Source organism: Vanellus vanellus (genome assembly GCF_965231255.1).
Source record: "Vanellus vanellus genome assembly, chromosome: 12".
In the NCBI taxonomy this organism is placed as follows: Eukaryota; Metazoa; Chordata; class Aves; order Charadriiformes; family Charadriidae; genus Vanellus; species Vanellus vanellus.
Genome location: NC_138917.1, coordinates 18804201 through 18825075, shown reverse-complemented (window position 1 = coordinate 18825075; position 20875 = coordinate 18804201). Strand labels below are relative to the sequence as shown.

The 20875-nt window shown below is 41.7% G+C and overlaps 1 long non-coding RNA gene across 1 annotated transcript in view; it reads left to right on the top strand.

Moving 5' to 3' along the window:
* Positions 1-20875, top strand: part of LOC309676950 — a 115337-nt gene that overhangs the window by 91804 nt on the left and 2658 nt on the right. The gene's annotated exons all lie outside the window — the stretch shown is intronic.

The following is a 20875-nucleotide window of genomic DNA, read 5'->3' as shown; positions in this document are numbered from 1 at the left end:
GCATTCATGCTGTGTAGATAGTAACGCTGGTGCTTTCTCTCTAACATCACCAGAGTCGCTATCATTACACTCGGTTTGCCGCAGTTTTATAGCTTCTCTCTGCTTTTCTTACCTTCCAGGTATTAGATGTGCAATACCCTATAGCAGATACAGCTACAGCCTGAGCAAATCTCGCCCTTTCTCTGTAATTTCAGAGCAGAATTTTACAGCAAAACCAGCGTTTCTCCCACTAAAATGCCATCCAGGGGGGATTTCCGCATGCAGGGAACACTTCAGCATTGAGTGACCTCTTCCAAGTCATACAAGACGTTGGTGATGAGTTTGACAACACAACCCAAATCACCTTATTCAGCATGTGTGGTTCAGCTCGTGTCTTTCGCTCACACCTGACAGGTGAGGAAGAAAATAATTATTTACCTAGTAATAAGTAACTTCTGTTTTCTGAGATATTTATCCTAGTAGCACTAGGGATTTACATGGATGTGTTAAGCATGGGATCAGATAAAAGCTATCATGTAACAGTATTTTTTGCATGGATGTTGGCATAACTTTTGAGTCTGCGTGTAAGCCCCACACTACGTGTGCCTGTGGGCCAAAGTGGTAGCAGAGCAGTCACTCCTTGGATATTCTAACCATTTTCTCGTGGAAATATTTGGCACACTAGGAGAGGAGCTCAATCACTGATTTAAACATAAGGCAGGTGTGGTTTCGTGGTATCACCATGGCTACGGGGCTTTCTTTGTCAAACTGTAGTGCTCTGGTTTAGTTTAAAATAAAGGTACAAGTATTCACAAGTTGTCAGACCCCTTGGAGATGCAAGCCTACTGTCCCAGTGGTTTTGTTAGACCAACATAATGATCAGATATCGGGTCTGGAGCATGATTTTCCTCAGCTGCGTGAGAGTACGAAGGAGGCATCACAGCTTAGAAGATTTAGAGAAAGAATCGCTCCACTGTTTATGATAGCCCTACAAATACACAGCTTATATAGTAGACTGACAGAGAGGAGAAGGGAGACCGGCTCCTTAATCCAGGATCTCTGAAAGAGGATGGAAAAAACAATCTGAACATGTTACAATAATTCAAATCCCTGTAAATGCTCTGTTGAATACTGAAAACCATGTAAAATTATTATTGCTCCCAAGGCAGCCTATAAATATTGTTATTGTATTGGCTGAATTCAAACATAAAATATTTTCTCCCTGGTTTGTAAAACAGTTGACAGATATAATAGACACCACTAGCCAACTCTTAATCTTGGTTTTAAGGTTTAGATTTGTTCTAGATGTTAGAATTAACCCTGGTTAGAATACATGATAGATTTCTATTCTACAAGAGAAATATCCCCTCTTCAGAAGAAATCCCCTTCTTAAATCATCTAGTCTGTGACATCCCCTTAATCCCTTTATTTTACTTGAATTTAGCATAAATACTTCCCTTTTTTACACCTCCATCTGTTTGTTCTACTTTTCTGCCTTGGTTCCTGCCTATGATGCATTGAGCTCTGTTTTCAGTCGTAAGGGCATTAGCTAAAGCAGTAGTTTCCCAGAGTTGGTGCCAGAGAAGTAGACTGAATGTCTTGAGAATGGTGAAAGACGTAAATATACAGAGACACATATTGATCTGTATGCGTGTAAGAGTGCAGACGGGTGGATGGGTGGATGGACATGCACACAAATAAATAATACAGCCAGTGAATGTACATACGCATCTATCAGAAAAGTCGTAGAATTCTAAAATGCTCAGGCTAATAGCCTGGTTAATGAATACAAATGCAGTGCAAACTCAGGCAAGCTTAATACTTACAATGGTTTGTTCCCAGGCACCTACGGACTGGTAAGGAGGAGAATTAACATAGGATTATCATATTTTACACATAGACACACTTGCCAATCCTTTTAAGAATACTTTAAGGACAGATATAGAGTCTAAGTATTTGGAAGTAAGAATCACTAAATATAGATTGTGCAAACCACTTAGCTATAATTCTTTTGAATTACTTGCTGAATGACACAACTGCATGTTCAGTTGACTTCTATATAAAGAAATAAGCTATTTTAACTTTTAAATGTGGGAAGATAGAAGTCCATAAGCTATCCTAAATATTTAGCAAACTTTCATTTGATTAACTAAGCCATTTTTAGCGCTATGAAAAACTATCCACAACTTTAATACTATCAAAAATCTGTTCTGAAAGTGAGTGGTAAAAGATATGCGTGTTTTCCCGAGTTTCAGGATTCAGCACATTTGCAAGGCACATTCCACAGATGTTGGAGGTTTTATGCAGGTACAATCAAGTATCTATAAGATCACCTGGCTGCGTTACGCAGTTGTCTGACAATGTGGGCTGTGGTTTCATGATCGTTAACATCCGATCTATGTGCTATCAAAGCGCTCAAGGTGTAAATTTGATCTGGATAAAGGGAAGGCACATGACTGCATTTCTATATACTCGGGTTAGCTTACAATGTGCAGTTTGTGCTGGCTGTGGTAGGACAAGAAATGTCTAATCTGCTGCTGATGCGTTTTGGGGATTTTTTTGAATGAGCTACAAAAATAACATGGCAGAGTGAGGTTTTTCTGCAATGTCTCTTTGCATCTTGTGACCACAGTGCTTTCTATTTGGTATTAGTGATCTAAAATTGTATTTTTAGCATATTGTAAATGAGATCCTCAGATGCATCTCCTGTTAAAAATATGTAACAAAACCCCTATCTAAATGTTCTTAGTATTGCTTTTGTTGAGCTGTGGAGAATATTTGCTTTCTGTTCTTCATTTATTAATATTACCTGACTCATTTGCATAGTTTACGAGAGTACTTTTCAGATAAGTTTCAGAGTAGCTTTTGGCATAGGAAAAAGTAAGTTTAGGACATGCAGGTGAGTAGAAAAGTCTTGTTTCTTCAAAGTTTTTAAGCTATATCACGGGTAAAGAGTTGTTTAGGGATACTGTGTCTTGAAGGATTTTGCTGTGTGTCATTTCTCACCTTTCCACCTCTTCTATGTGGAGAAGAGCAAGAAGGGTAGTTAGGAAAGGGCAGAGCCAAACTGCTCTGTGGCAGACAATCTAGCAAGGGGCAGCAACCACAAGAGGAGCCTTGGGAGGATCTGAAGTGCATGTTAGCAGAAATGTTTCCCCCCAGAAGATATGGCAATAATGGAAGAGGTTGGCCAGAGACCTTTGGAGTTTTTCAGAAGCTGGCTAGACAAATCATGGCTCGTCTATTGTTCATGAGAGTTCTGGGGGAGATTAGAGCAGAAACCTTGGAGTTCTCTTCCATATTATTTCTATGATTGCGTTAGTCTGTACCTACATTGCAGAAGTAACAACAAGTAATTTATTTAAGTGGTTTTTTTACTGCAGGTGAGTTTTCTTTGTGGGTGAATTTTTTCAATGGGATTTCAATGATTTTGTACTGGGGCCATAACTCAGCTGTGAAATAAACTCCATGGTTCTAATACAAAAGCTGTATATTGTATAATGATCTCACTTCCCACAACGTAGTGATCACACTACATGTTAAAAATCTAGTTTTCTTGTTGAAATCCACCATTAAAACCCATTGTGTATATATGCTTGAAAGCCCACTTTTATATGGGCATCCTGTCACCTTTGTTAAAAAACAAACAAACAAACAAAAAAAACAAAAAAAAACCCCAAACAACCCCTCAAACTACAAGAAAGCAGTTTCTACTCTTTCTGCAGCAGGACCAGCCTGAAATTCTTTCCTGTGTTCATCTTCAGAGTTCAGCTTTAAAAGTCATCACTGATAATTTTAAAACATTTTGAAAGGTAATGAATACCATACAGGGTCAGACCAGATGTCCTTCTGTTGTGTCCTGCTATCTGACTCTAGCTAGCAGTGAATGCTTATCAGTGTCAGCGCGGTGCGTCATCCTTTCCCTGGTATATCTTTCCAATAATCAGTGGTTCACTTTTCACTGAACTAGGTGGGATCTGAGAATGTATCTCACAGCAGTGTTCAGCACTTTGCATGTTTAAACCCATTGAAACATAGTATTAATTATGGTCGTGCATCTAATGGTGCTGTCATTATCCTCTGATGGATTTTTCCAGATAACCCAGCGACCAGATGTTCATTTGGTCAGTTTCCAAAAGAAATATGCTTCTCTATACATCTTTCATTTGGCATTTAGTCCCGTTTTCACAGTGATGCACTTGCAATTAAGAATCTTTTGGTTGTGTTTTTTTTTTGGGGGGTGGGGGGGGACGCTTAACACAACAATGAGCTCAACTGTGTTTACAATTGAACTGTTTGAAATTGCATCAGGCAATGACTCAGTCTTGGTCACTCTTCAGCTGCTCTGAGTTCTCACCCAAATGTTTGTTAAATCAGTTTTAGTCGCTTTTGATTTATGGAGGCATGATTAAATAAGGAGACGGCAGAAAGTATCTGCTGCTGTTAGGGAAGCACAAGCCCTGGAAGCTGGCGGATGTTGGCTCTGCAGCAGATCAACCTGGTTGGAGCAAAGGTCACCCTCTAATGGAAAGAAAAACAAAAATAAAACACTCCCATTCCACCATGAGGAGATACTGAGCTACCAGGGGGAGGGAGAGCTCCTGTAATGTACCACTGTGCCACCTGTGTTGTACAGATCTTTACAGTCCTTTACTCCTCTTTCCTCCCACAGACAAATTACAAAGTCTGAAGGGCCTGTGACAGGCATGAGCAATAACGCAACGGGCTACTGCTTAGCCTCTCTCTGCAATGTGATCCAGAACTCTCCCCACTCAGCGGCGGCTCCATCCAGTCTTGGTCTCCTCCTGTGATACCAGCTCGGGCCCTGACCCATAATGGACTGCCCTTATCAAGGAGAGGTCTGTAAATGATCCTGTTTGATTCAGTCTGGAGAGCTCAAGAGGAGCTTTGCTGTACTCAGAGACCCGGGAGTGGGGAGACCTATCCACCTCTGGCCATGCTCTTCCTTTTTGATGGAATTTGTATGTCAGAGCTGACGTTAAAGTCAGCATTTTCTTGATCACTGTTGTCCAACTGTGGCACTGGGTCTGGCTCTGCTGTTCCTACACTGTTCCTCCACGGTGGGCAGACAGTTGAGTGCTGTGTATACTTCCTTGGCATGAGAACCTTCCCCGAGAGATGTCTGTGGCTGGTTCTAGCATAGGTCCAAATTCTAAAACCTGGAAAATTGAATCGTTAAGCCTTGAAGTAGTTGTTCACTGCTTACTGATACGCACTGTAACATCAACGATGTTAAATTCCTGTCTTATCAAGGTATGCGTATACTCATTATCTTATAATTTCGTGATGCTCTGGAAGAGTGACTGATTCTGCACTAGAGCAGCTATACCAGTCAGCTTTCTCCTGTGTCCTCTGGGACTGGGAAATGAGGGCAAACGAAAGTCTGGTGCTTTGGAACTGGGACGTACTACCTAGGCAACTCCGTCTGACCTCTTGCCCAGCTCAGGAAAGGTCTATGCCATGTTGTGAAGGGTAGTTGGCACCAGATGAAGCAATCTTTTCTGGAAAACTCCCGTTCAAATGACAGGAACAATTGATTTGCAGTACCAAGTATCTGAACATCACATTTTTATCGTCAAGGAGGCATATCTTTTACGATCTGTTTGTTGTGGTGCCTTTTTTTTTCCTCCTTTGTGGTTCACTTAGTTTTCATTTTTATAACTACTGTATACAGGACTTAAAATTGCCAGTTTTGTGTGGCTATGGGGTTGTGGGGTGGGTTTTTTTTGGTCAATTTTTGTAGAGAAGTCTTTTCTATTTACTGAGGAGTGAAGACTTAGTCTTGGCCAGGTGAATCTTTACTGCGTGGGTCCAGGATGTCAACTGAATTTTTTCATTTCCATTTGGTGGTAATTCTGTGATCACACAAATGTCATTTACAGAGGAAATCTAGTCTATATTTTTCTGTTGTATGGTCCCAATATTGTGCAACACTTGTTGCTCTTGTTTAAGACCGTAGTGCCTGTGTTCAAGTTACAGAAACAGAAAGAAACGCTTGGGCTTGCTTAGGTGTGGGCACACAGTGAAATTTCTATGTGTAATGAAGTGAGAAACATCACATTTCCAATTTACATCCGCATTGCAGGCTGTAGGAAAAAGGGATTCCCTACTTACTGGTAACTGTGAGTCCTGAGATAACAGTTGTTTGGTTAAAATGGACAGAATAGCAAATTGCACTCCTTGTCGTTCTCATTAAAAGGGTGTTGGTTGGCAACAACTTTGGCTGAGGTTGCAAATCACATGCTTTTCCATCGTAGTTCTTGTCTTTGCTTTCTGTAACTGCTTCTTCCAAAATCCTGGTGATTAGTATGCAAAATTTCTCTGTCTTTGAAGCTAAAGACATACTCTTGTCATCAGTTATACCTTCGGTGTTATGTTCAGCATCTTAAGAATAAAATCCCTAGCTAAATTCTTACCCTGTTATTAAGGACCTAAAGGAACTAACTGAAGCGTGCAAATTGTGAAGTGCTTCTTTTCATTCCTTTTTTTTTTGGTTGTTTCTTTTTTTTTTTTGTTAGTTTTTGCCAGCACCACTTACTTCAATAAAGTTAGTGGCAGCTTTTAAGCAAGAACAAGTTGTACAATACATGGCAGTGTGTCTGTCCACATAAATTTCATTCTTTAAATTAAAAAGCCAATAAATGAAAACTGTCCGGATGCACTGGTTGTAAATGAAAGGCTGACTCAATGTCTGCTATGACCATTAATGAGCCTTTCCTACGCTCCCTAATCATCTTGATTGCCTTATTGAATGAAACACGTGACACAAACCTTGTGTAGCATCTCAGTGATGCTCAAGCACTCACTTTGGTTCTTAGTAGAGTAAGTGGTGATTTACTTCTGGCAGCTTTTCAAATGGCAGCTCTTTAGATTTGTGGTCTTCAGCTGAATCTTCTACCTATACACTTAGTTTCCCAGAGCGTCAGTTATCTTCAAGTTGTTGATATCCCAGCAGGTGTTAATGTCAGAAAAGCCATGCCAAGCCCCTGGTCGACATACTATTTTGCCTGTCCAACATGAAGTCAACATACTTCCCTCAAGAGGGAATTGGCTGAAGTGGAAAACGGCCACGCAGCTTCTTACTTCTATAGCCTTCTGAAAAAAAGCATCTGCACTTTTTAACCAAAATATCCATTATCTCTACTTAATAAAAGGTTTATTAGTAAACACCCCAGTTTTTAATCATCCCGAAGTTATTTGGGTAGCCCATTTAAACTAAGATCGTGTATCCGGTGCGGTATTATCCTGCAGCCCTTAGTACTGCATGAGTACTATGAGCTTCCTGTTGATGTTTGCAGTCTCAAGAAAAAGCTGAAGTTTACAATGGAAGTGGGAAAGGAAATGATTGAATAAGCTTTGAAAACTGAACTACTCTGCCTCCTTCAAACAGATCCTTCTCGGCATTGCTAGAAAGACGTGGAGTACAATGGCAAGGAAGTCTACTAAACTTAAATTTCTGGTGTTCTCATGCTTGTTACTGGCTAAGTATACATTTAGTGGAACTCATTCATGCTCGTTAAAAAATGAGAATGTTAACTAGTAGTTAACTAGATTGTTAACAACTTATCATTTCTAGTATTCTGGTTTGAGTTGGTTTGATTTGGTTTTAGGGACAACATTGTGCAAATTTAATCCATGATGTTGATGAAACAGATTTTTCTGAAGGTTGTTCCTTTAAACAGGCTAGGTAGTCAGTTATTAAATTGTAAACGTTGACTATGTGCTTTCAGTATTTTCAAATGTGTACTTGTCCTTATTCTTTCCTTTTAGATCTTACTGAAGAAGAAGGTAACTGCTGTTGCAGATACAAAACACTAACTATTTGGCTTGGCTTTCCATCATAGTTCTTCGGCTTCTGTATCAACATTTCCTCCGGCGCACATCTGATCAGGCCATGGGGTACTAACACGGAGAGCTCTCATAGCTGATCTGGTATTCTGGAGAAGACAATATGTGAGAAGAGATTTTCTTATCAACAGTGTTCCCATTTCAAAAGATCAACACGTTTTGTAATGTAATGAACTATAATATGTGGGTGAGAGGTGTGTTGTGTATGGAAGCCCCAATCAGGAATTGGGCTTTGTACATACCTGTTGTCCTTCAAGAGGCTGCAGTGTAAGCAAAGCATGGGGAGAGGAAAATAATGGACATTGGAGGACAACGGTGAGCCATGCAGACGGAGTGGAGAAATGGTGTTGGAGATACAGAAAGTTAAGGGGAAAAAATGACACCAAACCAAGAAAAAAAAAAAAAAAACAGAAGAGGAGAAAAAGAGAACTAGGGAAGGGGGAGGACAGGGAAAAGGAAAGTAACATGCAAAATGAAAACAATGGGAGGACCAACCTGTGCACCACAAACAGAGGAAAATAACATTGGAGAGAAAACTGTATTGGTTGGAGATGTCCATGATACACCTAGAGCATACCTGAAGCATTTGTATTATTCTTAAGTGTTCTGTGGAGAATCTGCTTCTCTAGGTGCTTTAAAATGTTAAATGCATTTCATGCTGTCGGGTGAAAATGGGATTTTATTTTGATACGTATTTATTTTTTCTTTCCTAATGTTGTAGTATACACAGAAAAAGAATAGGATGTGTATTAGTTCAACAGGAACTCGGGACGACTTGTTTTATGTGAACAAGGGTGTTAGGTATTGTGAACTGTAAAAGCATTTCATTGTTAGACAAGAAGAGTTAAATGTATCACTTTTAGCAATCTTCCAAATTAAACAGGCAAGTTTTGCTCTTCCCTCCGTCAATATGACATCATTTTGTTTATACTGAAAAAACTATTTTGGAGGTACATCTTGAGTTGGAACAGGTTATAGAGTGTGGCAAGAATTCACAAAATGTTCTTAGAAGTTTTCATTTTTGTCTCAGTAAGAGGAAGTCAAAACAAACATTTTCAGGCATATAAAGCATATACTTTAAACATTGCTCCCAGTGTTGCATTTTTGTTGTTTTGGTTTGTTTTGGGTTTTTTGCCAAAAGCACAAGAACTTTAATCAAATACATTAGTACACAGGGGAAAAAATGTATGAGGAAGAAGCTGTACGTCTGTACAGCAGGGTTGTCTACATTCTGTGTTTATTCCAGTGATAAACTTCAGCCTTCTGTCACTCAGTACTTCAATATTTTCTATTTAACTTAGTTTTGCAGTTCCTTTAAAACAAGCCTTTGGGAATCAGAATCACTTGAGGACTAGATTACATGGATTACGTTCTCATTTTGTTTCCTCTTGATAGGATGTTTCTGGTCATTTTGTCCTGTTCTGCCATCCATGCAGACCCCGTTGCCACGGCACCGCTTTTCTAAGGTAAGTGGCTATAGCAAGGTTAAAGCATACAGCACCAACACGGCAAAGTGGGCCTGTAGCTGGAGCTTTAGGTGGCATCTTAATATCTTTAGGAAGCAGGCAAACCTGGCTGCACGCATGTGGATTATAAAGGGCTCTCTGTCTCTGAGGATGATGCCGTGATGTCTGGTAATGGTAACCAGCAGGGCAGCAAAGTCACTTCTAAAAGTGTATCACGTTGCAGCGCGGAGTTTCCTGGCGTGATGTCAGGCGGCTCTTGTGAACCCCGACCGCTCCGCAGCAGCTACGGTTATTCTTAGAGACACTTCCCATTCCTTAGAAAAAGCTACTGTGAGAGGCTTTCATCTTTAGAAGTGAGCATTTAAATGTTGGGACTAATTTGTAGCTGATTCGCAGCTCAGCTGCAGCCCTGCCAGCTGCGCTGGGATCGGTGACAAGCCTTTCTTCCCCCTCCACGGCGCACTTGCAGACAGATCCAGGGCCTGGGAGCGCATTGCCCCGGAGGCAACTCGGCTTTTTCACAGGAGTGTAGCCGCCTGGGGGAGTTTTCCAGAACAAGTAGCATATTAGGTGTTCCCTAGCCAGGAGAGACCTTACACGCGTGTAGAAACCTTGCCAGCTTCGCAAGCGTTGGATTGGCGTTGTTGGGAACCACTCTGCTGTTGTGTTTGAAGATGGCGAGGGGCTGGTGACCGTGAAGTTAAATATTGCCCCAGCAGGGCCACGCGGCTTAGAGGCAGAGACATGAGCTTCCCAGCCAGGCAGCAGAAGGGGACGAGAGGAAAAACCTCTGTCCCCTCAAGGGGTGTGGATTCAGAATGGTGGGAGCAAGATATGTTTAACCAAAGCGTCTTTTCTCTTGGTCGGATGGCCACCCATGACCCTGGGACAGCATTCTTGCAGGACTTAGCCGAATTAGAGACAGCCTGTCTTGTGTGTTCCTTTTTGGGTGGAGATCGGAAAATTAGTTAATGAGACTGATGCAGGAATTTGTAGAAACTACACTGGGAGGCATCTGACTGTGCAGCTTAGTAGTCGTTTGGCTGTACGGAGAGTTTTACAGAGAAGTCTGTTTTATTCTTCATCTTTGTCCCACCCATCTCTTCTGGTGTGGGGCAATGAGGTTGGGAATGTGGTTGCCCTCCCTGATTTGGAAAGTTGGTTCTTGCAGTTTAATGAATAATAAATACACCTACTTAGAAGCCCAGTAGCCTCCCCCTTTCAAGCCCCCACTGCAGCCATGGTTAGGCTGGTTGCAGGCTTCACCTGGATTTTGGAGAAGTGTGTGGTGGCAACTGGGCAAGTCCTGGGACAGCAGTTCCAGGCACAGGCGTCCCTGAGCTGTGACACCTTGTCTGGCAAGAGGGCAGGAAAAGGCAATGGGGTCCATCCCTGACCTGGCAGTGGGATGAGCCACCACCCGCTCAGTTTTACTTCATTGCAAAAATAAATAAATTTTACTTTCATAGTCGCATGTTCGTCAGGGGTTCCCCATCTGAGGGAGCAGAAATGAACTAGCACCTCTGTCTCTTGGCACAATCCATTTAGCCTGGACAGTAAACAAAGATATATTTAAGAGAAGAATATGTCTCTTAAATTTGCTAAGCATTTTTTTCTTTTAGTTCAGGAGATATCTCCTTGTTTTCACCACTGTTAACTTTAGTCCATCTTAGGCACAAAAGATGCTTGTTTTCAATCCTGTTCTTCTTTGAAGAACCAGTAAAGTGTGAAGGAGTAAAACCCACCAATCGCTCACTGTTAACGTGAGCTGCTGAAGTGGTTGTATTAGTTCATGATAACTGTCCAGATGCTCTAAGCACTGGGGTCTCACCGCCGGCTGGGAGATTCCCATAGCAAGCGTCAGTAACAGATAGTGTGAGAAAAAGAAACATGATCAGGGCTTTTCTTAAAGAGAGTAAAATATACACCCAGCAGGGATGAGAATATCCTAGAAACAAACAGCAGGGAGCCAAAACGAGGAAGAAACAGCGCAGGAAATGGAGCTACAATTCTGATTTCATCAGATTAGCGGAAGCCGAACAGAGGAGAAACCAGAGGATTTCTGTGAAAGCAGGAGAGCGCCGTGTTAGATTCACCCTTGACCAGTAAACCCAGTTTTCACACTGGGTCTGTGTGAAAGAGCAGAAGAGGCGTAGAAGTTGCAAGTGGCATGTCAGCTCATCATGAAATAGTTGGTTACTTTCTTTATTTAATTTTTCTTTTCTAAACTTTCATCTTTTTTTTCAACTTCAGGTCAGATTTTTAAACCCGAGAAAATGCTTTTTAGAACTGAACCTGCAGAAAAAAGTTGTTTGCTAAACTGACCCAGTTGCATTAACAGCTTTGCTCTTTCCTAAGCAATGCTTTTTAACTTTTTTTTTTTACAGAAACATAGTTCTGGCAGCTCTGTATTGTCTCGTAGTGATGCTTTCTGGGTTATATTAATTATTGCAATTCAGGTGCAACAAATACAGAACTAATTAAATGAGCCTTTAAAAGCATATTGCCCTTAATTAAATGGAAACTTTGAAGACACTGGTTGAATTGGGTGAGATTCACCAAGGGCAATAAACACATTATATCTATTTAGTGTTTTAAGCAAATTTTAATTCTCTTTCTAATGAAATTAATTTGGTTTTCAAAATGAGGGAAGGGGGTGGAAGTAATGGGAGTGTAAGGTCAATGAGCGATGCTAGAAGAGCCCTGAGTTGGCAGGTGGAGTGGAGCAAATTGAGAGATGGAAAGGAAAGGGAGATTTCTCATTAGGGTGTCATGTTAACCTGAAGTGATTAAAGCGTGAGGCCTTGTAGGAGCTGATTTTTCATTTCTCTAGAAATCCCGGCTTGTAAGCAAAACTAGGAGAAGGAGTCAAAATAACAGAGGACTCTCAGCCCTACTGTGTTGTGGGTCTTAGGACCTTGGGAAAGTCAAGCTTCCTGAATAAAAGATGGGAATCGGTCCTTAGTACGTTTAATTAAAGAGGAGCTTGAGAATTATTTAAGTATAATTTAAGTGATTTAATGAAAACCGATATTTGAATATAAGGCTTAATTTCCCTGAAAATAAATCATGGCTGAGGATGAGAAACTTTACATGTAAATCCAGTGATTTGGAGACCCCCGCGTGGAAGGGGAGCTCAGATGCACTGCATCTGCCGCAGCCCTCGGAGGACTGGCCCCGATGGCTGCTGTGCTGGCTGTGCGTGCTGGCTGTGTACGTGCTGCGTCTGCGGAGCTGTTCAGGAGTGGAACAACATTACAGGCTGCGTAACAGCGAGCAAGACTTCCACTTTCCCTGGAAGAATGAGGAATCTGTGACATACAGTTGATTGCTGAATAGGGAATGTGATCAACGCGACTGAATTGAGGAAGCAGTTGGTTTAAGAATGGTTACTTAAAATTGGTTACTTTTCTCCCCGTTTTTGTTTTATTCTTTTAATTATTTTGTTTTAGAGGGCTTTTCTGGCCTCCAACTTTCGTAAGAGGTGACTGGAAGAAAGATAGACAATAATTTTAGAATGCATTATAGCTGAATTTTGGATAAACTTAATGGAAATTTTCACAAGAAAAGTTTTGAAACGTTTTTTTCCACAAGATACACCTAAGAGAAATATTAAATACTAAAAAAAAAAAAAAATAATATATGATTTGTTGTATTTTACAGACCTAATGGACGCAACTTTCGCACAGGGGGCTTTTTGTGAGTTGAATGTGGCTTTTGCCGGCTGTGCTGGGCTCAGGAGTCAGGACACAGCAAATTCCCTTTGGCTGTCTTTGGTCTGCTGCTGTTACAAAACTTTGAGAACTCCTGCGCTTAGCACTTCTGTGGATGTTTTAGGAAATGTGATTTTTGCTTCAGAGTAAAGATGAGGAGGGCAGTTCTTGTTCCAACAGCTTCAGTGAACGGTAGGGAATCACAGTCTCTTACAGATGGGGCACTTGGATAAATAAAGGGAAGGCTGCGTCCACGCGGCACTGCAGGGTAGAAGACGCCTCCGCTACCTTTTCTTCTTTCAGAAAAAGCAGGATAAGTCAACCGAGCAGGGAGTTAGCCGGGAGAGTTGTGCTGACAGCACTCCCCGGTTCGTGGTGCCCGAGCAGGCCGGCACGGAGAGCGCTGTGCAGCTCCGTCCTGTGCTGCGTGCATGCATTTCTGCAGTCGTCGCCCGAGTGAAGCTACGATTCCTGCGCCCACACTAGCCTCCTACCTTCCCCACCGTCTTATTTGTCTCCTATCTTGTTTTACCCATTGATATCAAATGTTCCTTCAGGCGAAAAGTGTGATAGAAAGCCAAGTCACCTGTGGTATAGATATTGAGTTTCTGACCCAGAACAGCACCTAAGGAAGGGAAGCCTTTAAAGTCTGCTGTATTTGAGGGAGCAGCTACCTGTTGGTTTTTAAGCCATTGAATAGCCCCTTTTCTTCTGAAAATACATTTAAATGCAATGAGGGAGGACTAGCATAAACACAAGAAAACATTTTGTGTGGTAATATGAAGTACTTCAAAAGAAATCTGCAGTGCGTAGTTCTTTCCCAAGTAGAAGCTGGGGTAGAACTTTCTGCTTCTCATAAATGCGAAATTAGTTCACGTCTTTTCTTTTTTTTTTTTTTTTTTTTTTACGGTGCTGGCAATTATTCAGTGCACCATAAGCCCCGTGTCCTAAATTTCTTGATTCATGTCTAAACATTGCTTGTATTAGCTGTACCCTAATTAATCCTTTTGTGTCACAAGTTGAATTTGCCCAGCATGCTTTTCATTGCCAGGAATGGATGCACCAAATCTGCTGATGCCAAAGAGGTAACGTGTATTTAACACGCATCAGCACTCGCTCTCCCTTTTTTAATTGCTGATCCTCCCGCACTTAATAATACGCTACTAAGTTAAGGTTATGCACAGCTCAAGCAGTGCTAACTATCAGGGTGTGTGGTTATTCTATAATAACCCCATTTTAAGGGTGTGTTTCAATTTTACAGGGCAGCCATTTACTTCAAATTACTTTGTCATTTCTTAAAGCCATTGTGTAATTCCTTTATTAAAGGAAAAGAAAAAAATATAATTTGATTTTTAAAGATGCATTAAATAACACTAATTATAATGCTTAGCTCTTAGCACGTTTTTCATCCTCCGTGCTTTATAGCCATTTTGCTAATTAATTTTTACAGAATCCTTGTGCTGAGCAACGAGCTGTACCTCTGCCTGAAAGTTAGGAATGCTGAGGCAGGAAAGTGGAGTGGTTTGTACTGCAATTTGCCCAGGAGTTGGTTTTAGAGCCGATACCAGTATTTGGTTGTTTCTGACTGCCGCGTCATGCACTCACAAATCTTTCTTTCCCCCGAACCATATAAATAGTCTCAAGAATTATTTCATCTTTAAAACAGATAAGAACAGAGCCCTTAAAGTGGCACAAGTCTGCTCTGTGATCAACAGAAGGCTGGCTGGGTGAAGATTTGCTTCTAAACAGCTCCGCTTGAAAAATAAAAGTCCCGTACACCACTGGTCACTGGAGGCAGCAAAAATTCACGTAAATGTCCACCAGTTCTTTTCTTGAAGTTTCATCAACTAATTAGTGGTTCTGAGGCAGTAATCCATGTCTCCGTTACCTCCTTTAAGGCCTTTTCAAGCTTCAATCTAACTGCTAGCTCTCGGCCTGTGATTAAATTTCTGAGCTGCCTTTATTCCCAAGAGCTTTCAGCGCAGTAAAAAGAAATGTCTTCAGCTGCGGGCTTCTAACAGGTGAGGTGTAAAGGAAGAGAAGATGTTTCCTCTGTCACGTGTAGATGCACCGTCCTTAACGGAGGAGAGAAAGGAGGGGCGGTAAACAGGCAGTGAAATGACTGAAATGGGAGCAGCGAGATGCTGAGGGCTTCTGAAATAGCAGGCCACCGTATTTAGGCAAACATACGGAGTAGAACGCCTTTTTAAAGATCGGTTTATCCAGACAATAACTTGAAGAAAACTTACTGGAACAGTTTTATCAGTGTTGTCAAATTTCTTGGAGTGTTGATGATACTGGGATATATTAACATGTGTGTGTGTATACATATATGTAGTATTACAATCCAATAGTGTAGCAGAATATAATGTATCTATGAAATTACCAGATTTTATAAGACTCCGTTTCCATTTATTAGAAAAATCAGTCTGAAATTGTCTTAAACATGCAAGAGCTTAACAACGCTGGAAGGCAGGTTAGAACTTGTGTTTGACAGTGTCGTGGAGATACTTATTTTTTGAATGCGGACTGGATAATATTATACCCATATTTATCACAGCTGGATCACTTTCAACTGCTCTATCCTTCTTGTTTATTGATTGTAACTTTGGTTCCAGCACTGAAGGTGTTCAAACGGAATCCTCCTGTTTCCCCAAATTTTAAAGTTAATTACTCTTAAGCTTCCAGTGCCGTTATCTTTGACTTAGGTATTATGTTAACACTGCAAATACTAAATAATGATTTAAAAGGAAAAGGTGAGTCTTGTGATTTTCCCAAAGGTCCTAATCTTCCCATGGGATCGTGTTCCAACAGTTAACTGACATGCTGTAGTAGGCTTTGGAGGAGCTTCGTGCAGGAGGGAGGTCTGAGACAGGCCTCCTTAAAAATACGGGGATTTGATACTGGGAGGGGGTTGGGTTTGGTTTTGTTTTTTTTTTTTTTTGGTCAGGGCTTCATCACTAATGGCAGTTTGCGACAATAAAGACTTCAAGGGCTTTACTGTAAGACAAAATGAAAGCCATAAAATATTGCTGGCATTGACTTGCTGAGAGACTGTACTTTGTGTTTATTTGCCATAAAGAAGAAGAAGTATTTACTTAATACCGGCATCTCAAAGGCTGATGCTCTTTCCTTGAGAATTCACGGAGCCTCACCAGAGGCTGCCTCGTTGAAATCTGCTTAACCAGCCTTTCTTTAAAAACATCGCTTACTGCAGCTCCGTTGCTGGCCTACCCTACACAGTTGCAGTCTCTGGTAAAGTTAAAAGGATGAGTCATACACCTGGAGAAGGAATTGAATATTCAAGTCACTTGTCAGGCTGGCAGGTTTAAATTATCTAACAGGAAGCTTTCTATTCATATGTAATATAACTGAATCACCACTTCTTTATTGATAATTCATTATATGTTGCTACTATCACTCTGCAGCTCTGAAATGCTTTTTGCTATAATGATTTTATACCGTACTAGTATAATGGCCTTCTGACTGTGTCAATCAGCACTACTTGCGTGTACAATAATATTATTCTGCAATCTGTCTTGGGAGAATGCTTAAAAGCTTTCTCTCATTTTCTCCATTTAACTCATGTATTATCTGAGTTTTTACATTAAATGGCCATACTTAATATCCCATGACATGTCACCTATTTTCCAGGGAGGATACTGATACAGTACTTACCAATTCCAGAATCTATACTAATCAAATTACACCTGCCCACTCCAGCCAAGAGCAGTTAGTTCAGTGCATCAGCATTTAATCTGCAGGAAGAACTTATGAGAAGGAACAAAAACAATGTGAACTGTAGTTGGCTAAATGCGGGCATGGTTGATGCAATTTGTTTTGTGAAGAGGGATTAGAAGATATTGAAGTCAAGCTGAGGTACAGGGGTCAATTTATATACAGATTTATTGCCAGAACTCAGCCTACGCTGGTAGCACGTGTATAAAGACAAGGCCTAATCCAGCAAATATTTATGCTATTCTTGATATGCGCTTTGTGGTAGGTACTTCTGCTGAATAAGACTTCTTGGCTGTAAAATTAAACGCGTGCGCAAAAGTAACAAGCTCGGTCAGGCTTTACAGAGAGTTCAGTCCCAGTGCAGACAGCAACCGTAGTTTTGCATTGAACGGCTGCCTGGAAGTCCCAAATAGTTACTCTAAAACCCTTCCACAGTCAGGTTAATGTACTGGAAATTTTAAGACTTGAAATGCTAGCTACTGAACACAAAATCCTACGTTGGAACCAGTGCCAAGGCATTTAATCTCTTTGACATAGACGCTTCCCCTAAAAATACTGGATACACTTAAATCTTATTTGTTGTTTGATTGAGTCGATGCCATGGTGTAGCTAACTTCTATGTTAAAGAATAAAAGACTATTTACCAAACAGTTCTGAAAATGCAATGTTTCGAGGGCGGCAGGTGTCCATTTACGTTAACGTTTGCTTATAATATAATCCTACCTACTCTGCCTACGAGAACTTCAGGCGAAGTTGGTACAGCAGGCACGCAGCCTCCACGTCCGGCCAGAATTAATTTGCGCAGCCACACGAGAGGAATGGCAAGGTGGAAAAGCAGGGGTTTAATTAGGCCACAGCCTTATTAACTCACGGAACAATAAATTGTGCAGTTCGCATTGTCATTATTTCCTCCGCCTGTTTTTAAGCCAGCTCTCTTGGGAATTGGATCTTCCTGCCGGGGCGCTTGCAGCTGTAAACGGAGGAGGCTCTTTCGGTTGTAGAGCTCGTACGAAGGTGCAGGAGAAGATCCTAAACAGTCACGCAAGGATCTAAGTAGACTTGTGACTTGTGAACAGGAACACGCATAATAATGTATAGGTAAATGGCTTTTTTTGCTTTTGCTGGTAAAACGGCACCCATTTGGGCCTCTCCTAACTCCTGCCTGCGCCAGCGCGTTGGCAAAAACCGTAAGGAATTTCCTGCGTTAGCGTGCGTTTGATGGGAAAAAAAATCCATGGGCAAACTGCATAGTTCCATGTTTAAATGTTGAGAAATTATCACAGAAACCTCTCATGGTTCGTTTTCTTTTGCCACCGTTTCCTGCCCGGCGTTAAGCTGCCAGCCTTGCTCTTGCAGCCCCTCGCAGGCTTTCGGCAGCTCTCCGCGCACAGGGCTGCCGGGGCGGCAGAGGCATCGGCACGGCACGGGTCCATACCTTCTCCTAGTCTGGGTTTCTGCTTTTTGCCTGAGCACAAAATTCAACCTAAACAATTTTGATTTCCTCCGGCGATAGCAGTGGCGACGGGGAACCGAGACGGCAGCCTCTGTGTTGCAGCCTCGCGGTGTTGCGCAGAGACAAGCGAGCAGCCTTACCCTCTAACCCGGGAGCCGACGTAAACGGTTCGTACAGCCTCAGACGGCTGTAGCAGCAGTGAGACCAAAGTATAAAGTTTAGTGGACGTGGGCAGCTCGTCGTGATGGGTGCCCCAACTCCATCTGCAGCGTCCAGACCTTCTGTAGGACACCGCTGGTCTCGTACCCCGCGCCGGAAGGCGGTAGGACCTGCCACCACCCTCCCGCCAGCGCTTCCCTCTGATCCTTGCAGTGCGCTGTCTCCCAGAAATACGGCAAGTGTCTTCTGCTTCTAAAGTACACTGTAATTATTCCTTCTATGGTTTTGTTGTAACACACAGTGTGCGTTTGATTGCCGGGGTATTAGTATAACTAATAAGCCAAGGAGGAGATAACGCTTACTTATGGACAAGCTAAATGTAAAAATATAAAATAAAGGGATAAGGGACTCTGGGCAGAAAGTTCTTAGGAAAAAAAAATATTGTTTTTCTTTGAATGCGTTTATTTTGTAATTCGATAGAAATAAACAGTTACTATGGCAACTGTCATATCACAGGCAACACACGGAGCAAGGAAGATACAGTATACTCACCAATTAGTGGAATGAGTTTTAGTATTTTTAAAGAGACATTTTGCCTGCTGGTGTGATGATACATCTTAAGTTGGCTTTCAAAGAAAGTTAGAGTTCATTCCTGTACATCCTCGTGGCAGTTGCGTTAGCTATGGCTTCTCGGTGTTGCGCCCCTCCTTCTGCTGTCCTCCTCTTTGCCGGTTCTCGGTGCTCCCGGGGCAGCCAGCAGCTCGCGGGGCCCATCGCGGGAAGCCACCCCCACCGCGGGGACGGCGTCCCACCCTGGCAGTCACAGCTCACCGGGAGGCGGGGAGGAATAATGATTTACGCTCTTGCGACACCCAAGATGCTCAAAGCACATTGCTGGTGTTAATTAATCCTTGCAATAGCCTGATGAGGTAGGTAAGCATTGTCACCCTAGGATTATTTTTTGGTTTTAACTATTTTTAATACATGAGGCGGCTGAAGTTTAAGTGTTTTCAAGGTCAGGGAGAAGTGGAAGTAAAGCGTCCGTGGTTTCCAGCCCTGCGTCCTGGCCGCTATTCACCACTCTCAGTTTTTGTTTGCTGAACCCCTCTCGCATCCCTTTTTATTATTATTGTTATAAGAATGGTGTTAGTGTGGTCTTGAAAAAGCAAAACGCTGTAGTGTACCAGGGGTTATTTCCTTTTTGTTTTCAAAGGACTTGGAAACACAGCGGCACAGCAGCTCTCGTGCATATAGAAATTATAATCATATCTATGCCACGTTTTCAAGGTTTGGGGTCGTCTTCCCTCTTTTTTTTTTTTATTTTCTTTCAGGAAGAAGTGGGTATTTTGGTTGCTCTGCAGGCAGTCTGTATATGTGTACAATTATCCTCATACTGCAGGGTAGTTCCGAGTGTCGTGTTTAATCTGTGTATTCGTGTGTTGTATGATTTTCATATACACATGCACACACGCACGCCCATGTACTTTAAATTTTTTGCATATATATTTGTATATATTTAATATAAATGCATATATACACATATATTATTTCCATTATTGACTATAGTACATAGGACTATTGACTGTGCTCTTTTTCTTCCCTTTAAAGAGCATTAGCACCAGTGAATTTTGTTTGTTTATTTATGTCGTCTCTGCAGAGACAATGTTTACCAATATAATTTTTACTGTAGCACCACATTCACAGGATGTTGTGTTTCAAAGCTGAGGTATTCCCCCTCCCTATAAAAGAAACGCTGCAATTTGTCTTTTTAACTAAGCTATGTGGGTCTGGGTAGCATTAAAAAAAAAAAAAAAAGAAAAAAAAAAAGTGTTGTCCTTGTCACCTGCCATTTTTCTAGCCGACTTGACACCCCCAGGCTTCCCAACAGCTCTTTCCAGCAGGAGCTGTCTCAGAGCTCTTAGCATCACCAAATAATTGAGGTTGTCACATCTCTTGTTCATTGTTTTTTCCAGGCCTGGAAAAAATGCAAATATTTCATTGTAGTCATTAATTTTCCCATCCTTTTCTTCAAGCATCTCATTGGTTTGATCTGATGAAAAGGGCTGAAGGCATTATTGCAAACACAGTGGCATCCAGGTTCTGCCTATAGTGGGGAAGAATCTCATCAGATAAAGTCTCAGGGAGGTCATCAATCACAGTTGCTGACAACCATTTTGCCTTCGTTTGTTACAGATGTGAACATGCTTAATTATTTGTAGTGTAATTAGTTCATGAAATGTCAGGAAATGTCAAACTGTGTTCACAGCACAGATTTTTGCAGCAAAGAGCAATGAGAGCAAGTGTCAGTGGGAGACGTGGAGGACTGATGGGGGGAACTGCGTCTGCAGGCAAATGAGGGAAATGGCTTGGGGGACAAATGAGGGTCAAAATATTAAGATTAAAGTTTTGAGAGGGGGACCTTCAAGGGAGCCGAGTAAAGTGGGATGTGCGTGATGTCACCACGCGGCAGCGTTTCAAGCACGTGTCTGGAGGAGGGA